Source organism: Cervus canadensis, chromosome 9, assembly GCF_019320065.1.
Source record: "Cervus canadensis isolate Bull #8, Minnesota chromosome 9, ASM1932006v1, whole genome shotgun sequence".
Classification (NCBI taxonomy): Eukaryota; Metazoa; Chordata; class Mammalia; order Artiodactyla; family Cervidae; genus Cervus; species Cervus canadensis.
Window position 1 is genome coordinate 77,821,875 of NC_057394.1, and position 5,839 is coordinate 77,827,713.

Below are 5,839 nucleotides of genomic sequence, written 5' to 3' on the forward strand. Positions count from 1 at the left end.
GGATGCTTTTGAACTGTGGTGTTGGGGAAGGCTCTTGAGAGTCCCTTGGATGGCAAGGAGATCAAACCAGTCAATCCTAAAGGAAATCAACCCTGAATATTCATTGGAAGGACTGATGCTGAAGCTCCAATACTTTGGCCAGATAGAAGGCAGGAGGAGAAAGGGGCAAGAGAGGATGAGATGGTTGGATGGCATCACCAACTCCATGGACATGAGTTTGAGCAAGCTCTGGGAGATAGCAAAGGACAAGGAAGCCTGGCGTTCTGCAGTTCATGGGGTGGCAAAGAGCCGGACATGACTTCAACTGAACAACAAGGGGAAACACAGAACAGGAAGGACAGACAGATTCACCATGTTTTAAAAAACAAAGTCACCTTGAATAGAAAAAGAGACCGTGTTTCTGCAAGACAAACACCTTTTCCCCTTGAGACCCAAATTACCAAGTCTAGGATGGCTTCAGATCAACTTTTACAGAGTGAAGTCTTGACATCCTGGCTCTAGAATTCTGTCACACAAAGAGATGGCATTAGAGGACACCAATGACCAATGGGCAAGACAAGACCCTGTTCTGTTCATGCTGCTAACAGACGGAATTTTCAACGTGAAATACCAAACCTAAAATGAGCAACGATGCCTATGTTGTAGAGGCCCTGATCACTCTGAAAAAGTGATCAGGAGGGCTTTGAAAGGGAACAGATTCAGTGGTCATTGGGCTACTTTGAACAATAATATTGCAAAATCCAATTACAGGCTCTGGATTGTCATCCTATGTTTCTCGGAGATATGATTCTTTTTTCTTTTACTTCTTTTTTAAAATTTTATTTTTTTTAATTGAAAGATAATTGCTTACCAATTTTGTTGGTTTCTGCCATACATTAACATGAATCAGCCATAGGTTCTCTCCCTCTGGGCCCTCCCTCCCACCCTCCACCCCATCCCACTGCTCTAGGTTGTCACAGAGACCTGGTTGGAGATCCCCGAGTCACACAGCAAATTCCAGCTGGCTATCAACTTACATATGGTAGTGATATGTCTCCATGCTATTCTCTTTATTCATCCCTCCCTCTCCTTCCCGCCCCTCCCCCCCCCCTCCCCCCCGCCAGGAGATATGATTTTTAATGAACTGGTCTGTGTCCTGTTTTTCATAGTTTCCAGGACTGTAATAGCAATTTCAAGAGCTTTAACTTTACCATCCTTTGAAACTTAGCACTTGGTGCACCGCGAGGGATGTTCACTGCTGTATCCTCAGCACCTAGGACAGAACAGTGCCCGGCACACAGGAGGCAGTGGGCACATGTCTGCTAAACGCTGATTGAATGGGACAGAATGGAGCATATTACAGGTAATTTGCTTTCAGGCTGTGGTTTTCTTACTGAATGTTCCAAAAAGCATTCCACCAGCAAATTCCTTAATTCAACAAATATTCTTGGAATGCTAACTCTGGGCTGGTCTGGAGCTCCGAGGCCACCATGGTGAGCCAGCCTTGTTAAACACACTTTGAGGAAGCATGGTCTCCAGCCCTGAGCTGCTTATAATAGGGTGAGGGAACAGAACAGATCAGACGCAATTAAAAAACAACCAAGTATTAAATTTTATGTCTCCAACTAGCCCAGGGGATACTCAGAGGGAGAAGAAGCTAATGTAGTCATTGCTGCTTTCACAGAAGAGGTAGGTCTCTGGCTGGGCTTTGGAAAACTCTGGATTGGGGAAGGCAGTGCAAGAGGACAGAACATAATGTTCCTTCCATGAGGCAGATACCCAGAGCTGCTCAAGGAAAACTGGGACCGTGGATGCCTGGCACACACTGGGCCAAAACCGCTCCCAAGTAAAGGGCCTGGAAATGCTCTCAGGTCTTAGGAGGGTCCGAGCTGGACTTAGAGACATAACTGAATTGCAGTTAGAAATATAACTCAGCTGCAGCCACAAAGGCTACTGTCCTTCCTGTAAAACTTGACCCTGTGATTATTTTCTTCCTTCTTCTCTTGGGATAGAAGCTGGAGCCTCTCCTGATGGTTGGCCCGGGCTGATTGCAGTCAAATCTCCCGAGGAACCTCTGCTCCTGGCGCTACCACCCCTCTCTGATTCAGTGGACCTGGGATGGGATCCAGGAATCTGTGTTCTTAAAGTTCCCCCAGGGGATCCTTTAATCAGCTTGGTTTGAGAACTACCCTCTTGGATTTATTTCAAAGACATTCCCTTTGTGAGATTAGGATGAAAGGGTAGGCATATAATAACCAGGGAGGTAGGTGTGATTTATGGCTAAAAATCCTTCTAAGAGGTGACCTGAGGAATTCACAGGAGAAAGGAATCAACCCAGTATTTTCTACTTCCTTGACTTCCTAAATGAGTCAAAATGGTCAAAATCTTACCAAAACGAATTAAATTTTGCCTTTATGGTGTCAGCACAGCCTGGTGAATGAATGTGAGAGATTTTCTTTTTATTTAGATGAGTGGGGAGCTGAAGCTTTCAGTGAATTGAAGCTAAACTAGATGAATGTACTCACTTTCCTTGTTTCACTATGTCAGTTGGTATGTCCAATTCCTAAAAAATGTCCATTTGTTTATAAGATGTTCTGAGCATGAAACCCAGGAATGGTGTATTTCCTTGGTCACACACACTGCTCGGAGAGGAATGCCACATCCGTCAGCATTAAGAGAATTGAGAGGATGGTTTTGGACTGGTTTTTAATAGGTGAGGCTTATTAATGTTTCAAGATGTTTTCCTACTCTTAGACTCACCTAGCGAATCCCTGGTTCCATTTTCTTTCACGTGACTAATTTACACCCTGCCCTCGGGACTGGTTTACATTTTGCTCTCTTGGTCTGGATGTTCAATTCCTATTACTGTCAATGGGAGTTATGTGCTTAAACAGAAGGCTTAAAATATACCTGAAAATTCTTCCCTGGCCAGCCTACATACACACATAAGACATGTGCTCCACCTCAACCCGCTGTCTTCTTGACCCTTGCTTAATTCAGGATACCAGTGTTCAATTTATTTGTGACATTTCTAAAATCTGCCTGAGGTTCCCTGAGGTCATCACAGTATGTGGAAATGAACTAGTTCCTCCCATTCAGAAGCCGTACGGTTTTCCGAGGTCTTAATGGCTCAGAGGAGGTACTTATTCTCTGTAGACCTAAGTCTATGACCTAGTTTGGTATTCGTTCAGGATTAGTTCTGAATCACTGGGAGCAAATCTCAGCGTTTTCATCATCCTCTGCTTAGAGCAGGTTATCACGCAACGGCACCGAATTCTCCCCTGAAGTGCGTGTTTATGTTGTTGTAACAAATAAACAGCCCAACAATTATCTTGGAGACACAGTAACACCGAGCAGAAGAGATATCACAACCACACACACCAAAGAGCTCTGTCATAAATATCCCACATTATTATCACCGAGATGTCTTTGCAATTTCAGCATCCACTTCGATGACAGCTTAGGAGCCAAGATTTACTTCCAAGAAAACGGATAAGTGCAAAAGGTAAGGCCCAAATGCCAGGGTTAATCACACCTACAGTCATGTTACATTAGTCACAATCCTACAGGAAAGCAAACATCAGACTCATTGTTAAACAAGCTGTTCACTCTAGACCCTGTCTCCCGAGTATATTTGGCTTGGAAGGTTCAGAGCATTCTTTTCTGTTAGTATTCTACTTTGTAGCAGCAAACATATACTTTTCTCCAGAGCTGGGTATTTTAGATTTTTCTGGTGAGTCTCACAGACATCAGAGGCCCTTCCTGGAGTCGCTTCAGTCTCTTTATTCACCCAATGAGAATGGATCTGGCAGGCATGTTGTGCCAGACACAACAGTGCAAATGTCTAAGGGTCCGATAGTAAAAAAAAGACACAGTTCCTCTCTCATGAAGCCCTGGGCTAGTAAGGTAGACACAGGGGGTCGGGTGATGACATAACACGATGGATAATCCTGAGCTGCACAGATGGAATGGCTCTCTGAGAGCAAGTGACCACACACCTGGTCTAAGCTGAGGCTCAGGGAAGGTGTGGCTGAGAAAGGGACCTACCTGAGCTGAGATGTGAGGGATGCTTGGAGTCAGGAGGGCCACTGGAGTGGCAAGGGCACAGAGCAGAGACATGTAGACACACGGCCCTGTGATGTGATGTGAAGGCCACAGGTGTGACCCCAGAGGGAAGGGCCAGGGGAGCTGGAGATGGTGCGAGGTGGGAGGATGGAAAAATCCTGCGTGCGGCCCAGGTGAGGAGTGCTCCCATGAGAGTGAAGGGCCCGGAGTGTGAAGCCCCACAGGGAACCTCCAGGCCAGGCCATGGTAAATGAGCATGTGGCTGGGCCATGGAGAAGTGGCTCCTCCCTGAATCAAGCAGCCTCCATTCAGCTGGACGATTCAAGCAAGGGCCTCATGGGTCATGTAACCTTTGCGGAGGCATCAAGACCGTCAAGGCCACCTTGGCAACTGCACTGGCATTGCCAGCAGGCTTCCCTGGTAGCTCAGACAGTAAAGAATCTGTCTGCAACGCAGGAGACACGAGTTCACTCCCTGGGTTGGGAAGATCCCCTGGAGACTGAAATGGCAACCCACTCCAGTATTCCTGCCTGGAGAATCCCATGTACAGAGGAGCCTGGCAGGCTACAGTTCATGGGGTCACAAAGAGCCAGACGTGACTGAGCGACTGAGACACACACCCTCTGATACCTAGAACATCCTGTGTCCAATGGCCCTCTTCCACACACCGAGGAAAGACCACAGCATCAGGAGCAAACGTCTTCTAAACCAAGGAATGCTGAGGTTAGCCCAGGGCTGAGACTGTTTCCCTCCCTGCTCTGCACCAGGGATGGTCCAAATTCAGACAAAATTCATACAAAGCAATAGTCTGGGATTGTTACCAGGATAAAAGAAAATATGTTGTTAAGAGAACACTTAACACGTCCTGACATGCTTTATAAATGTAAGGGCTGAACCTTTAAGATGGGCAGTCAGGTTCTTTTTGCCAGTAAAATGTAAAACGGTACACCCCTGCTGAGGGGAATTTGGCAGTATCTAGCAAAATTACATATGTATTTGCCCTTTGAAGCAGCAATTCCAGTTCTAAGAATTCATTCCAAAGATAAACTGGCAGAAATATGAAAAGACAAGTGGGCGTAACGATTTTTAAATGCCTAAATTTTTCAAAATCAGCTTCAAATTGAAACAAATAAACTTCACTCCATGACTTCTTGGTGGCATAACCACACAAACAGGAACAATACCAGGAAATTTTAAACCACCATATTTTATTGTACATCTCTAATGGGATATACCCTAAGGACGTGGGCCAGAAATGAAGGAAAAAACCAACGAAACTGTTCTCAATAAATATATTGTCAGTGGTAACAGTGGAATTATGTTCTGAGACCATCGTATGTGTACTGTGGAATAAAGCAATTACAGCATGCAAGAAAGCAAAACGCTACAAAGCCAATAGCACTGAGTGAAAACCTCACTGTTCTAAATTGAATGATATACTTTATCTTAAACAAATGAAATGTACAGTTGCCAGCTCCCACCACTGAAAAGACTGGCATGTATTTCAGTGGCTTCTAAGCACCATTTCCTACTAAAAGGGACCCGGGCTCCTTGGAGAAATGGCTGGTTATAGATCAGAGGAAGGACGCGTATAAGATGAGCCTGGGCCACCTTGTCACAGAAGGAAAGAAAGACCCCATCAGAGGCCACAGGTCAAGTCAGATATCAATTGAAAAGGCCCCCAGTGCTAAGGGGGCAGGAAAATCCCATGGACAGAGGGGCCTGGCGGGCTACAGTCCATAGAGTCGCAAAGGGTCAGACACGACTGACGCGACTTAGTACGTGAGCACGCAAG